The following is a 21,962-nucleotide window of genomic DNA, read 5'->3' on the forward strand; positions in this document are numbered from 1 at the left end:
TCATTTTCTAGCTGCAAGCTGTAACCTGTCGCTTTGAACTTTTAAAATTTCAAATCCGAAAAACAACCTTCACAAAATCTTTCATAACTCCATAACGGTTTGTGCTAGGAACTTGGTTTAACTTTCCTCTGAGAGCTTAGAATCGTACCTTTCCAACAAGCCTAGAACCGACTTCCTACTCCTTACACTTTCTCCGTAATCGTGATTCACGCATTCGCGAATTTTGCCGCGATTTGCGATTTGGCCTGATTTCAGCCACCTGTAAAAATCAGCAGCTTTTGCCTGAACTGCTAAATTTCGTTTGCCTCTTAAGAACCATCCCTGAATCATTGCTGGAGTAAGCCTGAACTAATATTAACTAGATACCACTCACCCTGAACCTCCTGAAGGGAATTAAAAGCATTTTCAGCATATTTCTCACTTCATTGTCACCATATTCAAAGCATTTTGCCTGTGTTTCAAAACTCCTATCTGTTGTATAAGCTGCTGGGGGGAATTGAACTGAATTCTATTTGATTGCATTCCTAAGAACTGTGTGCTCTCATCTTCATCTCCTTACATTCCATAAAGGGGGGGTGAATTGTCCAAGAAAGTGATTACATTGTCTTTTGCTGAAATCCTATCAAGTTATTTTCTGTACTGCATTTTCATTCTACATTGTATCTATTTGAAACCATAAAAGTATTGTTGCTCTTATCCATCCTATAACCACTCATCATTGATTATAAAGAAGTGTGCTAGTGCCAGACTATCCATTATTGATTACTGCTCAGATTAAGTGTGATATTCAATTATTAATGTATTATAAAGTGTGATATATATATATATATATTGTTTAAATTCTCAAATAAACCTTTTAAACTTGCAAAACAGAACTACTTCTTGGCTCAGTGGGGTCAGGGGGATTCCAAGAGAGGGGTGTTATATAGGGGTAGTCATCCAGAACTCATGAACTGGACGTAAAGATATATCAATAAGGGTTTCCATTCAGTATCCCAGACTAGGCATTGACTTAGCTGTAGTGTTGAATTGAATCCTCTTACAGGTAGCAATAGAGCGCAGTATAAAAAAACCTAGGACATAGCATTTTCTGCACTAACAAAATTGCCATAAGGGAAACAACAATGCACTTTTTACATGCACTACAATTGCCGAATCCAGAGTGACTTGACCTTGAAAAGCTCTTGGCCTAGAAGTGCTTTGCCAAAAAAAGAAAAAGAAAAAAAGGAAGAACTTGTACAAATGTTCTTTTTAAATCATATGGTAATCCCAGCTAATGGTTTATGCATCGGTTTCACTGATACGTTCACTTGTGCCGAAGTCTTAGCTGTCTGTTATTAACAGTGTTGTACACCATCATTAGGCAGTTGTTTTACTTCTGATCTTACTAAGTAATAATACAAATAATAATAATAATAATAAATTGACAAGTAGTAAATCTATGAACAAGTATGCTTTATCAGACCCACCTGCACAGCTTATTGAGAATGTCGAAGTTTCAAGGTTTACATGAATATGAATTCATGTAAACCTTGTAGCTATCGAACGGTTCAAGGTTTGTCAATTAAATTGTGTTTTAATGTTTAACAAAAATGTAAAAGTTGATAGAAATCAGCTAAATAAAAAAATAGCATAACATTTATTCCCGTGTTGTCTGCTTTGGGTCAGGTGAAAGAACAGGCTGAGCAAAGAAAATTACTGTAAAAACGTGGTAGCCAGCTGGCAACGTAACACATGCTAAAAAGTGTCCCTCTTGGGGAGGATGGGGTAGATCTCCAACTAGGGGGAAGGGGGCATACCAGCAATTGGGGAGGGCAATTGCCTCACCTTGCCCCTCCCGCTCCTCCCCCACACACCTATGACTTTTACAGGATGTTTACGTATGAGGCTAATACCCGGGTAATGGTGTAACATGGGCATGCTACAGCAGTAGCTGGAAAGTGTGAGTACCTGCGCATTTGGTGACACTGCAACGCAATGCCTCGCAACGCAGAGAGCGTTTACTTAATCTAAAAGCCACAACTGTGTGTATGTTGTCAATGCCTGTTTATTGCGTGCAAACTGGAGTGCACCCGAGAGTACATCTTCTGGAAGGGCATAGCTCAAAAGCCTAATTGTAAACTGAATATGTACCATAGGCGGTGGTTCTGAATATGAAAGGCGTGTTGACCTCTTTCTAACTGCACGGAATTTGGCGGCCCGTGAGATACTCACAGTTTAGGTTTAGGGCAGCGTTTCAAGTTGGCAGGCTTGCTGCGTACGGCTCTATTAAGGGGGTAAATGGTGAGATACATAGCTGGTATAGCATTCACACCATCGCAGGACTGGTAGTGCTGTACAATCCTGCCCAAAAGCTGTGTGTGTATCTCTTCCTTAGAGGCCGCGTTGCCAGGCAAGCTTCAGTCGCCCAGCAACCGAAGGACGCCCGCTGGGGGAGAAACGGAGGTTCTCCATAGTGACGTCTGCTAGCTACGGGGGTAGCTAGCTATCTGCCTGTGACTCTCTGTCGTGCCAGCGCGCCACGCCTCTCCCTACCACTCGGTGGCGCTGCCGATATCGTGCGGTCGGTCTTCCGAGCTAGCCCGGGGGCGGGGAGAAGGGGCACCCAAGACTTGCCCGGGCGGAGATGGTAAGACGCGAAGCGAAACCTTCGGTGCTTTACACTCTTTAATGAAACCAAGAAGCGGCTCCATCGACACAACACGAAGACCATGTGAGTAAAAGCAGAGATAAACATAATAGCGATTCATTATGCTGAGCAAGTCGTGTAGGGTCCAAGTCTTAACACAAAATCTACCTCGCAGCATAGGTGCAGTAACATCTCTCACTACAGCACTGTTGCCGGAAATCGTTGTAAAGAGCATGTCATGGGAGTGTGGGGGCAAGGAGGAGTGTAGCCCTTCACATTTTGGGGGCGGGGCTAACTTGAGAGACCGTGTAGGAGGGGGCAAACTTACTTGTGTGCTGGCATCTAACTTCTTTACACAGTCTAATGAGACTATTTTGGTTCAGCTTCAATGTTACAAGCAGTTAACTCTCTCCTTTAAGTCTGAAAGCACCCACAGAAGGACTGCTGTGTGAATGAGCTGTGTCCTGCCCCCCCTTCCAATCATTCCCTTGACATGTTAGTTCTAACACCCCATCACGATTTCAGCTGCCTAAACATGTATGCATTCAATGCAGTTTCCAACAATGAAATGCTTTACATTACTAATTGCAGGCCTTTGTTAACTGTGCAGCTGCAGGCGTTGTCTGTGTCTTGTCCTGCCAAGGCTGTGTAGATTAGCCACGACAAATCAACTTAACCCAAATTTTAGGGGGCAACTAAACCCCAATCTGCACAATGGTCGTTGCACCACTCGAGCATGTTGTGTCTTTGCTGCATGTCCACCACATACATGCCAAAATGTAGGACCCATTCCATTTATGAGTTGGTAGTGCATTCCTGTTTTTATCTTTGCCTTCTGTTCCTTGTAGTCTTGGAGTCATAAGGGGCAATCCTAGACTACAAGTCACAGAACGCTAAGAAACAAGCAGCACCGGACTACCATCTTCTGAATGGAATGGGGCATGTTGACATGTATGACCATACCCTGTCTTTGGGATAGCCTTGCAGTCCCAACGCCTAGATTGCAGTGGATATTGTTAGGTTATTAGTCCATGTATTAAGCACCCATTTATCTGGGGTTTGTAATATTTTCCTAATAAAAAAGATACTTATTCATCCCGCGTATGCCAGTTAAATTGGGTAAGATTAGCGCAGATTGCAGTTTTAAAAAAAAACACAAAACAGAGGTTAATGCTCTGTTCTTTTTGGTTTTTTAAGAACACCCTGTTCTGTTTGGTCTCCTACCTCTCTTTGTAACAATTGAGAAATGTCATTGCAGTCACCTGTCAATCCTGCATATGTCTGTGCACATTTTAGCGCAGTGGCAAGCGCACAGCGCCAGTTGTGCACTACTCTGTGCTCACTGCATCACATACAGTGGCAGCTCGTGAATCATTTAATTGGAAGGGCGCACATATTTCTCACATATTGGCAGAGGGACCAAGCATAGCGAGAGAGCCTGTATAATGCAATAGGAGTTCGGGGCGGGGCGCCGCATATCCCCAACTAGATTTAAAAAAAAATTGAATAATTGATTAAAATTGTATATTGTACAGCGCCCTTTCTGTGAAAAATTTGACAAAAAGCCTAACAGTTTGCAATTGGTTTTGTAGGGTAACTCCAATCCACAAATGAAACATATGCAAGTCACCAACAGTGCACAGGAGCATTTCCTAATGTATTTTCATGACACCTTTGCCTACAGGATATACCAGTTTAGAAAAATGTTCACCCTGGCTGTGCTCTGTTCCCCAGCCTGCATCCCCAATGGGCCACGCAAGGCTAGGGAAGCAAAACACCCCAAGGCCTAGCATGCTCCATTGTACATGTGCTCTGCGGAACTAATCTTTCAAATGCAAACCACATTTCCCTTTGACAGTCTAAGCCAGCCCAGCCGCACTCCCTTAGCTGCAAAAAGCAGCATTTTAGGGAGCGCTCTGTTTTTCCACTGCGCTGGCATGGCTCCTCCATTATGGGCGAGGGTTCTGCTGGGTCGGCCCCCTCTCGTCCATTATGTACGAGTCGCCCCTGTACAAATATAGGCCATCCTCACACAAGGCAAATGCCACCTGAGCTCTGCAGCGAATGCAAGTTGGACAAGTATACAGCACTACGAAACAATACCAGTGCCATACGCTATACAAACTACCTATTGATATTCAGCAAATATGGGTTTTGTATCATATTACGCCTAGTTGTGGCATGCTGTTGCAAGTGCATGTTGGTCATGCTTCCTGTCGCAATTGTGCCGCATCACAAAGGAGCAGGGCTGCTTGGGGACTATAACTTAATGTGACTATTTTGTGGACTGAGCAGGTCATTAGCATATTTTTGGGGGGGTTCCAAGTCTCAACAACCTGGATGGTAGCATGAGTCCCCCCTTAAGTTTGTAATTATGCTGCCACTTATGCCTTTTTAAAACACATTTCCCAGTTACTTTGGCTAAAAAGCCCTAAGTCTTAGAGGTGGGTCTGATCTGGAGATCTTAAAGCAATTCGATACTTTACAATCTATCACTGCTGTAGCACAGAGTGTATTCCACAGCAGCAGAAAATAGGTATGCCGCCAACAGACATAACCTTGCTCAGTATAACGCCCCTTGGAGTCTGTGTGCCAGATAAATGTGTACATCTGAAGTCACATGACACAATGTATGGCATTGGGAATGCCCGAACCGCTGCAATGCACTTCTGAGTTATTGTGCCCAAGAACAATCTAGTGGCATCATCTACTGGTATTAACATGAAGTCAGCATGTCTAAATAAATAAACATGCACAGAATGCCTGCCCATCTAATAGGGTACCACAATATGCAAGCCAATCTGTTGCTCTGCCATAAAATTCCCAACCCGAATTTCTGTGCCAAAGATGACCCTGATGAAAAAAAATACATGAACATTTCGCAAATTAATTCTGACAATTGTGAAATATGTATCCTTTTTTCCCTTTACATAATACATTTCATAATCCTTGAATGTCTCAGATAACTTCCTCAGTCTTAAACCCTTCCTCCCATACTCCTCATTCTGGTCAAAAACTATTCCTTGCGAGTAGTGTCCTTCAAACTCTCTTCCAATCTCGCTCCTCTCCCAAAAACTCCAAAGCGCATATCACTAGCGTAATACCACTCCCTTTGCTCATCCCATCTCTCATTTGTTCACACACAACTTGATTCAAGTTCCATACCTTATGGCAGTCTTCAAACGTTTGACCACCTTCACACGGTTAGAGTACTTGTACATGCCTTTCTTTCATTTTCTACCCCAATTCACTATGGCATCCCCAATCTTGATCTTATTAACATCCCTTCTATTAGTAGGAAGGAATATTTTGACATGGTACTCCTTGTATTTTATCTGAGCTGCATATATATTGCCCACCACAATGCCTTCATCAATTTCATTGATCTACACCTTTTCAGTCAACCATGATAGTGAGAATTTACAATTCAGTTCTCTGCCCCTCATCAACATGAAGGGTGAAACCCATATCGTTCTGTGTGGTGTTACTTGCATGTTCCATACCATGTCACTCAGTGCTTTGTCCAATTTAAGCCATTCAGCAACGTTTGTGGAATGCAACCTCCCACTGTCAGATTGACTCTCTCCACCATTTCATTGGACTTCAGATGATATACACTAGTAAACCTCCAATTACACCCTACTTGACTACATCATTGTCTCACCTCCTAGGCTTCAAATTGAGGTCTGTTGTCACGTACAATCTATTCTGGACTCGCTTCTCTCTAAATATCTTATCCAAAAACACCATATTATTTGTTAATATATCCATGACAGCTGCTTCTAGCCACTTGGAAAACCGGTCTACACGTACTACTAAATATTTGTTTCCTTGCTCTAAATGCCGAAATGGTCCCAAAATCTCGATTACTAGATTAATCAAAGGTCCTTTTGGCACATGAAGTGGACTCACTGGTAATCTGTAAGTGGCGAGACAATTGGCACACAGTTCACATTTCCTTACCATTGTTTGTGCCCTCCCTGGCTTACACGTGTGAAATGAATAAAACAGACACTACCTGGGCAGGGAATAAGGCACGAAAGAGCAGGCTGCGAGAGTTCAAGGAAAAGTTTATCTAGATCTCTGAGAGCGCTCTGACCACATCAAGGTTACAACACATTTATATAGTACATCTACATCTTTAACATATGATGCTACGTTGGACCTGGATTGGTCAGCCGTGGTGGTGTTTTAGGTGTGGGCATCATCTCTTCCTCCGGGTTGGTTGCTTGGTTGGTGGGAGGATTGACGTCAGACATTTGTGCTCCGGATGGGTGAAGGTCAGGTCTCTGTGAAACACGGTGGTAACTATCTAAGCTAAGACAATACATTCTGAGTAATGCATGCACTAAATAATAGTTGATCAAAAGACTCTCAGTAGTGTATCATGTCGTTATACAAATCACTCAAGAGTTTATATCATCTACACACTTCGGTTATACAGGTCACAGGTTTATGGGCCTTGACCACTATAATACTGTCATTGAACTATAGGGTTAGTCTCACAAGAATCTCAGGTATGTGGCACTTGTTAGTATTGGGCACGATATACTGCACAGGGGACTAATGTTAGTTGGGGGGTCTGTTGGGTGGGCTTCATAGCAAGGTTGGCAGTCTGGCACATGAAAGAGATGCCGTGCAAGGACACAGGGTTAGAATGGCAATAAGCTTCATTTGACGAGGGTAAAAGAGCAAGGACACTTTTGTGGAGATGGACGATCTCTGTGCTTGGCTCATGTTGGTTCACATGCAGGGCAGTGATCTCAGAGGAAAAGGGATGTGTTACATTTATTATTTGTTGCAAGAGGCTCCGGCTTCTGCGTGAGAATAGAGTTGTGGAGTTTTCCAGTTGGAGTGGGGATGAGGGTGGGGGCCATGTGCTCCGAGCTACTGCGGCAGGCAAAAGGGACAGATGCATTTTGTACTATCGCAGTGAGGCCTGGCTACCAAGATGGAGTCGAAAAGGGGGTACAAAAAATGGATGCCCTGTGTCCTGCTCGGTGGTCCCATCTACACAAATGTAACCAAAGGTTAGCATCGCATAAGGGCGTGGGGCGTACCCACCACTAGAGGCGCTTGGTCCAAGTTTGTACTGAGAAGTGATGGTAGAGAGGGGCCCATTGGCCCCTCGCTCCCACACATTCCCCCCTTTCGTTACATCTAAAGTAACAAATACTTCTACTTTTTATTCTTTTCGCTCTCCCTTCGATAGTACTCCGCCTCTGCCACCTCCTCGTCCCATGCGGGGGTGCCTTTTATGGGCATCCATGCTCTACAAACGCTTCTAAGGCTGTTTCCTCTTCTGGCAAATTCATCTGGTGTACACATTAAGTAAATACCTCCATCCCCATCTAGATCTACCCATACTTCTTGGTACCATTGCAACTCTCTTGGTTCTTTATCGTTGTATGATGCAAATTATCCACTATATCCCCATATTGCCTGTAAATTGCTGTCATCCTGTATTGTGGTGTAGTGTATTCCCCTGTTTGCATTTGGGCATCTATCTTGGTAGCTACCGTTGTCGGTCGTCCCATTGTTACCATCATCATAGCCGAGGTTGGCATGCTTTTCTCACAACACCGTAGTCCCAGCTGGCACACACAAAAGAACAGGAGCACAAAAACGATGATGGGGATCAGTATTTTCATTGCCACATTTACCCATGATGGTATTCAGCTGAACAAACTGTCGAACCATGTGCTTTCTTCTGCTCCTCCTTCCGCTCTCATTCTCTCCCCTAAGTTGTGCACTGCGTTTATCACATGGGAGAGTGTCCCGTTATCAGCATCTTCAGTTGGCACGAATGTGCAACACGCCCCGCCAATTTTCCAGCAAACACCACCGTCCATCGCCGTGAGGAGATCTAGGACATATCTGTTTTGCATTGTCATTAGGCGCAGCGCGCGGAGCTCTATCTTTATCACGTTGAACCCCTCTTCAGTGTCGTTAGCAAGTTGAATGAGCTCCCAGCGCACTATCTGCAACCATTTGGCGTTCGCTCGTTCTTGCAGTCCTGGGGCAAGAAGTGAGGCGAAGAATGTCTCTGCTGATGAAAAGAGCTTGTATTTCTGTGGGATCTCTGCAAGGAGCTTCGATGATTCGGATGAGATGTAGTTGGAGGACCTTTTATTCCACGTCAATCTTTTCTTTAGTTCATATTCTGACAATAGTTCATATGCTGGAGCTTCTGTTCTTATTAGTTGGGGCGCTGTCGATGGTTCAGCCGATTGCCCTGCTGCCGATATGCCAGCCGATTGCACTGCTGCCGATAATCCAGCTGATTGCCCTGCTGCCGATATGCCAGCCGATTGCCCTGCTGCCCCCTGGATATGGCTTTCTGGTATTACCATCAGGGCTGTGTGGAGGGTTGCTAGAGCACACGTTCCTTTCCATGATGCGGGGAGGTGCAGGTAAGCTTGTTTGCCGCAAACCCAATACATGTCCATTAGTGCAGCTGTGCCTTTCTTCATGTCAGGTATTATTACCGTTTTGTTACATCTCCTTGCTTCCCCCATGTTCACTTTCCCTTCCCCATGGAAACACAGTTCATGAGGTACTTCCTTTTGTATTTTGATAGGTTTCTCTAATGCTGTGACCCAAGTTAGCTTTGCGACATGTTGCGACCAGATGGGGTCACATACCTCTTTTATCCATTGGAAAGTGTCATTTGGTAGGCCTCGAAGTGCTTCGGCTTTGCATTGGATTGTTTCTTCATGCCATTTATTTTCTGCATATCGGTTCCCCTTGATGACAAGAAATGGTTCCTCGAGGCAAATTACTCCTTGGCGCCGGCTTGTGCATGTTTTCTCATTCTCCAGCTTTTCCAATGTGACAGTGTGTGCCTGGAACGTGTTCTTTATTCTGCATAAAACCAGATGAATTAAACATTGGGCCTCCGACAAGGGCACTTCCTGTAGTACTAACATTTTCGGTGTTCCTGATGCGTGCAGAATGAGTGAACAGACGTAGCAGCTTTCATTTGTTGCTTGCTTCGCTGTGGGCCTCATGTCAGAATACTATTCATTTGATTGATCAGAGTGGCGGGCATCTTCTATTTCATCTAACCCCAGGTTGTGATAAATGTTGTATCTTTTCCCTCCCGCCCCCCTTTTTCTCCTCCTCCTCCCTTCCTGGTTATTGTTTTTCACCCTTTTGTAATGTATTGGAAACATCCCGGCCCAGGTTGTATCATTACTATTCGATAAGGCAAATGTATCGTCATCGGTAGCAGCACTATTGGATGAGGTAGGTTGTATGGTTGTCCGTTTATTAACGCTACTGTTAATTAAATCATTTGTCCAATAATAATCTTCATCATATTCGTTATATCCATAAGCATTACTCATATTTACATTGAAATGTAACACTGACACACTTGTTGATCCTACAGTGATGTATTCTGAGGGTTGCATTCCATCTGTTTTGTTGACATTAATTTCATGTGACTCCTGCCATATAGTCTTCACCCCAGTCCATATCATTTGCGATCCCTCTTTTATCATGTAAGCCCCGCTTCCCCCCCTTTGCATGTAATTAACAAGAGATAAAAGGGTATAGTACCAAGCTGCAAAAACAACATTACTGACATCAAAATTGCAGCACATTTCAAAACGCATTCAACATCACTGAACCTTTTAGCCCTAATGGTGACCCTATCACTATCTAGCATTAATTTGTTCTCTCCTATCGTAGGTCGTTAGGCCATTGTTCACCTGGAGGGGCGATATAAATTCGTTAAGTCACCACAATATATACATATATTTACATTCTTGTTCAACTTCATGTTTAATCTTCATTTTCAGCCAGGCTTGTTCTTTTACCCTATTGCTCATGTACTTTTGCTATAGAGATAATAATCAGAACGAAGGGGGGAGATAGAGAGGGAGAGATAGTTGAGGTGTATAGACAATATGTCGGCCAATTAAAGAGGAGAGGAAGAGACAGAAAAGAAGGAAGGGGGAGATAAGCTGTGCAGAACAAAATACATATCATCACTTTTATCTCTGCATATCTTTTTTATTGGCTATTTTGTTATTTGCTCTCAACCTCATTTGTTGTCCCAGTGGCACTGTCTTGCTCCTCCTGGGGGATTGTATTATTGTGTGCCCTCCTTACATCGGATAAGTGCACCCAATACTTCAATCCCTTTACCTTCACAGCTGTGGGTGTACTATAAATGACCTCGTAGGGGCCATGAAACCTGGGTGAATTCCACCTTCTCACAAAGCTGCGGACATACACATGTGCCCCTGGCATCAGTGGCCCGCTTGAACTGTCAGTGGCCGGTGTGGTAGTATCAGTCATCACATTTTCAGTAAAAGGCGGTGCTATTTGTTGTGCTATGCTGCGTACTGCGCGTGTTAGCTGGGTTAAGATTTCCTTGAAATCTTCCCCCAGCACTGTGGCAGCCCTGTGTGCATCTGAGGCTCTTCTAATCAGGGATACTGGCGTGTGTATTCTGCTCCCAGTTACAATTTAGTGGGGGCTCAGATGGTGGTCTTTACATGGTTGTGTCCTGAGTTGTAACAGTGCTAGGGGCAAGCAATACACCCAATTTTTCTTTAATGTGTTACACAACTTAGACAACTTACTCTTTAATAATCCGTTGATCTTTTCTACCATCCCATTTGCCACTGGGTGGTAAATTGAGCATAATTTATGTTTTACCCCCAAGAGTGATGTCACTTCCTTAAAGAGGTCATTCACAAAGTGCGTACCGTTGTCTGATCTAATCACATCGCATATCCCCCACCGTAAAAACACCTCCCGCACGAGGAATTGGCTGCAACTTTTCGCGTCTCGGTGGGGACATGGGCCTGCTTCCACCCACCTTGAAAAGGGGCACACCACCACAATCAAATATGTTGCTCCATTACACCGCTCTCCCATATCAGCATAGTCTATGTGAAGCTCTCTAAATGGTCCTGTTGGCCGGGGCAGGGTACCACGCAGTGTTCTTAATGTCATTCCTGAATTATATGTTTGGCATGTTATACATTCTACAATGAATTTTGACAGGTGCTCTTGCAAATTGGGGACGAACCAGTGTTCCTGGATGTCTGCGGCAATGTGTTGTTTTGCTACATGGCCGGGGAAATGCAGCTGTTGGAATGCTATTTCTAGTAATTCTATGGGCATTATAACCTTTCCTGTTGTCTCTTGTCTCCAAATGAGGTCTGTGGCTGATTGTTTACATCCCCGTTTGCTCCACAGTTCTTGCTCCTCTTGGGACGCTCTTCTGTGTAACTCTATTATCTGCGCTATTGGGGTATTGTTGTATGCTTCCTCTTGTGCACCTGTGGTGGTTGTTTTTGCGATGCATTCGAGTGTTGGTGTCACATTGAAATACGATGCCTCCTTCGCTGCTGCGTCGGCTGCCACGTCGGCTGCCACGTTTCCCAATGAGATTGCGTCTGTGTTGTTGGTATGGGCTTGGCATTTCACCACTGCCACTACCGATGGTACTGCTAATGCATCTATCAGCTCATTCAACAATGTTGCATGCTGTACTGGAGAACCGTCTGCCCTCCTGAATCTTCGTCTACGCCACCGTGACAATCCTGAGTGCACCGTGGTAGTTGCATAGGCTGAGTCTGAGTATATTGTCACCGCACAGCCTTTGGCTGTGCGCAGGTCTTCAATTAGGGCAGTTAATTCTGCTGCCTGTGCTGAATAATGGGATGGGAGGCACTTTTGTACAATTGTCTCATATTCATCTTCTTCCATGCGTACTACCGCCATTCCAACGTGTTTTTCCCCTGTTTCGGGGTCTATTGATGCTGACCCATCTATGAAATAGATTTCTCCCTCATGTAGGGCATTCTCACTTGCTTTCGGGATGTCGTCACCGTCCCCCTCATATGTGGCACAATCGTGTTCCTGTATGTCCTCTGTTGTGCATGGTTCTGTAATAAATGTTGCTGGGTTCACTGTCTTGCACCTCACAACGTGTACGTTGGGGCTTGAAATTATTACTTCATATGCTGTTGCTCTTTGTGTCTTGTGTCGTTAGTATTGATTTTGATCGCTCAAGGATGGCGAACAGGGAATGCTCCGCATATAGCGTTACCGAACATCCCATGACAATGGTGGTGCTTTTTTCAATCGCAAAGGCTGCAGCTGCGAGAGCCTGTTCACACGCGAAATGACCATGCATTACTGGATCTAGTGTCCCATTGAAGTAAGCCAATGGTTTGTGACCTAGTGATGTCTTCTGTGTCAGTACTGCTGTCATCAGTGTCCCGTTGCAGTGTGAAAACAAGAAAAATTCCCTCTCATAATCTGGGTTCGCGAGGACTGGGGTGTCAGCGATGAGGTCTTTTAATTTCCAATACTGTGTTATCATTTCCTGCGTCCATTTTATTGCCGCTCTATTTTTCTGCGCCTCTTTTAATGCTTGTAGTAGGGGGCGTGTATATGCCGCGTCATCAAGGATCCATGCTCGGCAATAATTACAAATCCCAAGAAATGTTTTCATGTCTTTCACAGTTTTTGGTATTATTATGTTGCGTATAGCAGCAGCTCTGTCTGGGAGTATTCGCTTCCCATCTTTTGATATTAACTGTCCGAGGTATACAACCTCGGCGAGACAGTATTGCAACTTCCCTTTATCTACCTTGTATCCTTTGGTAGCTAGCACATTCAGTAGTGCTATCGAGTCTTCTCAGCACTTTTCTTCTATATGGCTACAGACGAGCAAATCGTCTACGTATTGAATGATGGTGCTCTCTACATCTATGTTTCCAATGTCTTCCCGCAACACCCTGTTAAAAATGCTGGGGCTTTCACAATACCCTTGCGGGAGTCGGCGGTGTTCGTACCTGTTGTTCCCTAATATGAACGCTGTCCGGTACTGGGATCCTGGGTCGAGTGGTATGGAGAAGAAAGCATTCTTCAAGTCAATTACGGTGAAACATGTTGATTCTTTTGGCACACTGCACAATATTGATGCCAAGTTAGGCACTAATGGGAACTCTTTTTGAATGACGTCATTGAGTGGGCGGAGATCTTGGATCATCCTCCATGCCCCTCCCTTTGCTTTTTTGATCGGGAAAATCACTGTATTACATGAGGAGTTTGATGGCACTATGATGCCTTGTTTCAGGAGTGCATTTATGGTTTCCCTAATTCCCTCCTCTGCTTCTCTTGATATGGGATATTGTTTTACCTTCGGCAGTATTGCACCTGGTTTGAGTTTTATTTTTATTGGTGTCACCTCATGCAGCAGCCCTACATCATGGGGCCCGGTGGTCCAAATTTCAGGTGCTACTTTTGCCATATCTTCCTCAAATATAGTCAGTGGGGCCTTAATGCTAGCCATCAATGGGTTATGTACCTCTCTGTACTGGACCATAATGTCACATGGTATGCTTATCTCCATTATTATTTCTCCATCATCCTCACCATCGGTGAATAATTCCTCATCTGTTATGTCTCGTAGCATTATGTTTGGGTCCTTGCGCGTCCAGTCCTATGACCACAATACGTTTGCTAGATACTTGAACTTCCTCAATGTCTATGGACATTATCGTGCCTGGCACAATGTCTGTGTGTGCAATTGGGCGGAATATAAAATCTGATGGTGTTCTCCATTCTTTTCTCGTTATCTCTGGCACCACTCGTGCTAACACCTTGATACCATATACAAACATGCTTATATCAATGGGTATTCCACGCACCACAACTTCGTTCATTACTGTGCTGATCATCAACATGGCTCGTACTGGGCATACTCCTGGTGTTGAGCATACTATTCCTCGTTCTGTAAACGAGATCATCATATTTAACTTGCTTAACAAATCTCTCCCTAGCATATTGATTGGCACGTCTTCGTGATACAGTAAGGGTGCGCGCACTGTTTTTCCCCCCACCGTTATATCAAGATCTTTAGTGTAAGGAACTTTTAAAATAGCCCCAGGGAACCACAGCGTCTCTAACTTCCTGCCTGAGAGCAGAAACCGCCCCTCCATAAGACATGATTTCAACGCTCCAGAGTCTACCATAAAGATAAACTGCTTATTTCCTATCTCTGCCCCCACTAGTGGTTCCTCTTCTGCACATAGGGTGGTGGATAGGGCTGGACACGCAAGTGTTCCCTGTGGGCTGTCCTAATCTGAATGTCTTTCTTGCCCTGGCACTGAGAAGACATTATCTCCGATCACGGTCACGCCACAGTACAGTGCGGGCGCACCGTTTGTAGATGTTGCATAACAATTAGGGGTTGCACTTCCCACTGCGTTTTGTCTTGCCATTGGTGTTAGTTAGACAGTGGTGGTAGTTGTTATCCTTGCTGTACCTTAGATTCGTTACAGCATGGGTCTTGCTGTCTCCCGCTTCCCATCGGTAGCCCATAGGGGCTACCTGGGTGTGGACACCCCCAACCTTGTTCGATCTCCATGGGCTGTTGCCCCTGGAAATACCCTGAAGGCCGCATTCTACAATCTCTAGAGTAATGTCCCCATCTCCCACAGTTCCAGCATGACCCTTGTGGTCCGCCTCTCATTCCTTGGCCGCCAAATCCCCTATTTCCCATACCTCCAAACCCCCCTCTCTGGCCACGGTACCCACCTCTTCCTCTTGCTGGTCTTTCTTGCCACTGCTGCCCACCGTATTGCTCTTCTCCGTTCCACTGCCCTTGTCCTCCTGTGGCCCGCAGCGCTGCTATTGTTGTTGGGCTGTTTCCCGCTCCTTCGTCCCCCTCGTTTTCTCGGTCTGAGGTTGCGCTGGAGTTGACAGCGGCGACCTTCACTAATTTGTTCTGCACCAGCTTCGCTTCGTCTGCCAGCCTGTTTTGTGCTATCTCCTTTTCTCTTTCTTTGATCCTCCTGCAGTGGTGCACAATTATACTCTGTATTTCAGGCCAGCCCTTGGCTTCTATCCCAGCTATTTTATCCAAGGCCTTCTGCACCTCCTTCGGGAGCCCCTTTTTGATGATAAAATAAAACAAGGCGGTGGTCTGGTTCCACGCGTGCCAGTTTTGCTTCTCAATAAATCCTGCACCCGCAGTATGAATTGCGTGGGATCCTCATTCTCCTCCATTGTGCACTGCATCACTAAATGCAAATCTGGAAACGTGCGCCTCAATGCATCCCATACTTGTGCTCGAACGTTATTGAATGCCGATCCATCGTGGCGGTCACAACTCATCGTTACTCCGGGGAATCCAGCCTTTTCCCACACTGTGTCTGCTTGGTCGCCAATTGCTGACACTAATAAGCTCTTCACATCCCCTATCGCTAGCGGCACTCCTGCTGTGTTTTTCTCAAAGGCGTGTATCCATTTCCCAGCCCCTCCCGATAGTGGGGGGGGGGACCTTTAGCAAATTGTTTTTATCCATTTGAGCCCATGGAATGTAATGTGGCCTTCCTGCTCCTTTATGTATCAAGGGCATTTGTAACTTGTATTTCTTCCCCACCTTACTTACCGCACCTTTCTTTATTTTACTTACCATCATATTTCCCCCTTGCTGTCTTAGTCCACCCTGCCATAGTGGTGGTGATGGTGTGTCTGGGTACAGGCGGTTTGGCAGTGAGGACCCTGTCTCGGCAGCTGCCTCTTCATATTCGTCTAAGTCGCTCCACACCTCTTCTATTTCTGATTCTTGCTCATTGTTCCCTTCACATCCTTCACCTCTCTCACTTTCTGGGGTGGGTGGGCGTATAATCCTCACGGGTTTGTCATTTAGATGGAATAGGAACTCCCCTGATCGCCACTCTTTCTCTTGCCATTGTGGTATGCGTGTTCCTTGTGATGATACTGACCGCGCTGGTTCTCAGATCGCTTGCGCCACTTCCCCTGCTGTGCTCAATGTTGGCGTTAGATCCGCCATGGATAATGGTGGCACCTCTCCTCCCCCTGGCAGCATTTGGCTCCTGTCGCACAACGCTCGTAGCCGCGTTATCTCCATCTGTGCATGCGCTAGCTGGCGGTCTAATTCTCCAGTGATATGTGCCAAATTCACAGGGGGCGTGAGTGTGGGACATGCTGGTACGTACAGGGGCTCACTATGTCCTACTGCTGGTCTTGACATTAAAGGATATATTTTAGTTGTATCACCTTCTGCTGTAGTGGTTGTGCACTCGCCCTTTGGCGTTCACTTACCTCTTCCTGCGTTTTCTGTTCATTCACTTTCTCTTTATTTACCTCTGCTGTAGGCGTAACTTCTTCAAACATTCGCCATAGGTCTAGTACTTCCCTTCTGTTTTGCAGTTATTTCCCCTTGTACCTTGCTAACAAGTGTGTAGATACTAAATCCAATACTCTCTTGTCGAATGACCCACCCTCTGGCCAGATTGGCGTCACACTGTCCCCTTTTATCTCCGTCAACCATTGATCGTGGTATTTTTGTATTTTCTCACTGTATAACGGAAGGTGCTGACAGATATGTGCTAGTGGTGTTATTCCTCCCATGACGATGTATGTCCTTCCCTCTCTTGTCTGTACTTACCTTTCGACCTCCCTTATTCCTTAACCGCTTCTCCACTAGCCTTTTTCCCTTCTAGTCGGATTATATATCACGGGTCTTCTCAGTTACATGTAATTAGTATGCACATATAAGTATCAAGATATATATATATCAATCACTTGTCAATGTTAACCCTATAGTTGTTGCATGTTCAAATTCAACAGTTCATTATTGCATGCTTTGCCACTTTAACCACAATTAATCACAATACTTGGATATCCTTGACGAAACAATGAACAGAACACAAAGCACATACAACACTTATCATGCACATGCACTACCTGTGTGCGTTTTTTCCCCATTTTGCTCTTTTGTCTTTCCACGCTTCTCCCGTTTCGCCTACTCTTCTCAATCACTCCCCACCTCTTACCCCCTTTTACTCTTTTCCAAGAATCCTTTCGTACCCAGAAAAAGAATATTCTAAATAACTACTCCGAGTCTACTCAATATACGAGACTCCTACTATTTTCTCTGTATCTTCACTTATTTATTCTGCACTGGACGAGACAATGCTACGCGGCACAGCCTTCTACCCCGTTCGGGCGAGGATACCACTTCTCCTTTTCTCTTCACCTCTTACAAAAACCTAATGGCCATATAAAGGACAGATCAGAAAAGCCTCATCATCACTCACACAGGCCCTACTCTTGCCTATCACCCGTTACCACCTGTCTCCCCTATTTCCCCCTTACCTTTCCTTCGTAACCTTCGCAACCGGCACTCACGTGTTCAGTCAGGTGACTAGAGGGTCACCGCTCGCAGTCCGACCCCAGTCAGGCTCGCACCCCAACGAAGCCGTGGCCCGCCTCGGCGAGCAGCTTTTCAGTCGGGTATTCGTCAACAGGGAACCCTAGACCCTTCTTTGTAGTGCGCACAGGCTGGTCAGCCGTGGAGGCGATGGTTTCGCTGGGGGGCGTCCCGGATCTTGCCGCTCGGCGCCGGCCTAGAGGCACCTCTCCGATCATGTCGCAGGGGGTCATCAAATGTTTGTGCCCTCCCTGGCTTACACGTGTGAAATGAATAAAACAGACACTCCCTGGGCAGGGAATAAGGCACAAAAGAGCAGGCTGCGAGAGTTCAAGGAAAAGTTTATCTAGATCTCTGAGAGCGCTCTGACCACATCAAGGTTAAAACACATTTATATAGTACATCTACATCTTTAACATATGATGTTACGTTGGACCTGGATTGGTCAGCCGTGGTGGTGTCTTAGGTGTGGGCATCATCTCTTCCTCCGGGTTGGTTGCTTGGTTGGCGGGAGGATTGACGTCAGACATTTGTGCTCCGGATGGGTGAAGGTCAGATCGCTGTGAAACACAGTGGTCACTATCTAAGCTAAGACAATACATTCTGAGTAATGCATGCACTAAATAATAGTTGATCAAAAGACTCTCAGTAGTGTATCACGTTGTTATACAAATCACTCAAGAATGTATATCATCTACACACTTGGGTTATATGGGTCACAGGTTTATGGGCCTTGACCACTATAATACTGTCATTGAACTATAGGGTTAGTCTCACAAGAATCTCAGGCATGTGGCACTTGTTAGTATTGGGTATGATATACTGCACAGAGGTCTAATGTTAGTTGGGGGTCTGTTGGGTGGGCTTCATAGCAAGTATGGCAGTCTGGCACATGAAGGGGATGCCTTGCAAGGACACAGGATTAGAATGGCAATAAGTTTCAATTGGCGAGGGTAAAAGGGCAAGGACACTTTTGTGGAGATGGACGAGCTCTGTGCTTGGCTCATGTTAGTTCACATGCAGGACAGTGATCTCAGAGGAAAAGGGATGTGTTACATTTATTATTTGTTGCAAGCAGCTCCGGCTTCAGCGTGAGAATAGAGTTGTGGAGTTTTCCAGTTGGAGTGGGGACGAGGGTGGGGGCCATGTGCTGCGAGCTACTGCGGCAGGTAAAAGGGAGAGATGTATTTTGTACTATCGCAGTGAGGCCTGGCTACCAAGATGGAGTCGAAAAGGGGGTACAAAAAATTGTTGCCCTGTGTCCTGCTCGGTGGTCCCATCTACGCGAATGTAACCAAAGGTTAGCATCGCATAAGGGCGAGGGGCGTACCCACCACTAGAGGCACTTGGTCCAAGTTTGTACTGAGAAGTGATGGTAGAGAGGGGCCCATTGGCCCCTCGCTCCCACACACTATCCGCTCCACTTGAGAATCCATCCCAGGCCGGCAGTACATTTCACTTGCCTTCCTTTTGATTATAGTAATTCACGGGTGTCCCTCATGAGCCAGCTGAATAATTTGACCCCTGGGCCCCAGAGGAGGTATAGAGGAGGTATAACCTTATGTCCCCTGATCAACAAGTTTCCTTCCACCGTCAGTTCTTCAATATCTATGTAATATCCTTTTATATGCTTCATCCAATATGCTTGTATCAAGCCATCCCTCCTTAACCTGACCAGTTTTACATTAAGGGTGAGATCATTCCTCCTCTGCTCCTCCCAGTCTTTATTGCCCCAAGCATTAAAAGATCACACCTGTCTTATTTGTGTTATTTTTTCTTCCACTTGAGTGTCCTCCCTATTTGACCCATGATCAATAGCTGTCATGATGCCTACCCCCGGAGCGCCAGGCCCAGCACCCCCGGAAGCAGGCATCATGCCCTCGGGTAAAAGCCCAGCGGCCCCTTATAGGGGCTCTTTGGACTCAGTCCTGGCGCCTTTGGCACCAGGCTCATGTTGGACATCAGTCCTGGCGCCATAGGCGCCAGGCTCATAAAGGGAGGTGTTTTGTGCACTTACCTGATGCAGACCATGCTGCACGCTTCAGGCCTCCCTGAGACCTGAAAGGGACTATTTTTTCACTCGGGCGTGGCCAGGGAAGGATACATACCTAGTTGGGGAAGGATACATACCTGGGACTTCTTTGGAGGTTATTTAAGCCACGCCCAGACAGCAGCTCATGCTTCGCGTTGTTCTGCTTCCTGCAGCTTAACGCTCACCGTGTCTGCTCCTGCTCCTGGACTCCAGCCACGCCCGCCTCGAACCTGGAAGACCTGCAAGGAAGAAAGAGAAGAGAAAGGTGAAAACCAAGGACTATTTCAAACTTCTTACCTGCATCCGGAATCTTCTCGCCAGCATCCCTGAAGAAAGACTTTCATTTAAAAGCATTGCGTTGCTCGCTGCAGCGCCACGCTTCACTCACCTGTCCTCGAGACATCTCCCGGCTCCATCGCGGCTGTCAGCATCGGACGCCACATCTCTGCACCTAGGGGAGAGAGGAAGAAACAAAAGGTGAGCAGAAGGAACACAGAAGGAAAGCCTGATTAACAGCCATAATACTTACCGGCTTTTCTTCCACATTTCGAGTCGGCGCCGCCCCGTTGGCAGGTACCGTACCCCGGCCCCTATGGGGAAAGGACAAGAGACATTTCTGGGGAATGATAAGGACATTTAGAGGGATCGCCCTCATCACTACTCACCTCGGCAGTTTAACCCCTCGACGCATCGCCTTCATTCTGCACCTGAAATAAAGGACAGATCACAGGTTAGAAAGACAACATAAAGGGGGCCCAACTTGAACTTTGAACTTTCATACTTACGGCGCATCGCTCAGGAAAGTCAAGTGGATTTTGCCAGCGCCATTCTGAAAACCAGTGAAGTAACTGGACGAACACGCGCCCCTGCACCAGAAGCAGGATGGAGAGTTCATCCTTCCAAACCAGAAGGTGAGCTTAAACCGGGGTTTGGAGGAAGTTAGAGAGGAACGAAGGGGGAGGGTGGGAAGAGGGGACCTAGCACACTATTCTGCAGACTGTTAATCCCCTTTCTCATCTGCAGAAGGATATTCCTACGGGCCAGGCAAGCACGATTTGGAGGTCCTGTCCAATCGGCGTTCCGGGTCCTGCGCATCACGCTAGAAGAGGCCACAGCAATCCAGACTAGACCAGCGCCCCCGTGGGAACCAGGTGAGCGTTACAATAGCACATGCAGGAATTGGCAGTCTTGGCAGAAAATCCACCACAGTTCCTTTTTCCAAGTAGGTAAACCACTTGACATTTAAATAATAATAATCTGAAACGTAACTTTGCTGGTTCTGAGCAAGGTGAGCCCACTTGCGTGTAACTCTGCTGCTACTTTGTAGAAAGGTAGTAAGTTTGCAACTGAATCCCCCTCCCCCACCACGGCCATCCCTTTTTTTTGTTCTTTATTACTTTATCCAGGATGCTATTTTCTGGCATGTAGCTTCTCCGCCGTTCTTAGATGATGTTTTTTGGCGCGAGAGGCCGTTTTTCCAACCAATTTACTGGTTAATAAAAGGTTATAACCAAAACTATGTCACCTTTGTATCCGAGCCTTACTTCTGCACCCTTACAGTGCACATATTTAACACAATGCATTCAAAACATAAGGTAAAAATACCTTTACATATCAACTTCGTTACTATATTCTTCCCAAAGTGTATCCATATATCTTTAAATTTGCAAGGAGGAATATAGACAGAAAAGAACCGGTGGAGTAAGTAGTGAAGGGTGAAGGCGCCTGGTCCCAACACAATACCATATGAGCCAAATAAAGGACACACCCTACTAGGGAATGAGACCAGGAGATGGATTGCAAGTTGAACAAAGTTTTATATAATATAAATATGCATACAGAGAACTCTGCTGCCCTGAGAGCGCTCTGCCGAACAATACATGGACAGCACGTTATGAACCCAAAAAGCGTCATGAGTGATGTAATGACATAAAGTACAAAATAGCAGTTTCAATTGGTTAGTTCACATAGCACAGTATACTTGTGTAGGTACTGTCAGACTCCAATTGGTTGCTGGGGCGGTCAGTTTCCACGTGGGTCAGCTGGCCTCGTCTTCGCAGAGTGAAGGTCAGGCTTAGTTCACAAAG

At 45.7% G+C, this 21,962-nt stretch overlaps 1 protein-coding gene across 4 annotated transcripts in view; it reads left to right on the plus strand.

The window, feature by feature from the left end:
• Positions 1-21,962, plus strand: part of TSGA10 (testis specific 10) — a 539,078-nt gene that overhangs the window by 55,802 nt on the left and 461,314 nt on the right. For 2 of the 4 annotated variants that reach the window (XM_069636642.1, XM_069636644.1), the window contains exon 1: positions 2,502-2,713. The exons of the other annotated variants lie outside the window; for them this stretch is intronic. The gene's annotated coding sequence lies outside the window, so the exon portion shown is untranslated. Of the gene's footprint in view, positions 1-2,501; positions 2,714-21,962 lie in introns of those variants that run through there. 4 annotated transcript variants of the gene reach the window in all.

The sequence above is a fragment of the Ambystoma mexicanum genome, chromosome 7p (genome assembly GCF_040938575.1).
Source record: "Ambystoma mexicanum isolate Mex_15411 chromosome 7p, UKY_AmexF1_1, whole genome shotgun sequence".
Classification (NCBI taxonomy): Eukaryota; Metazoa; Chordata; class Amphibia; order Caudata; family Ambystomatidae; genus Ambystoma; species Ambystoma mexicanum.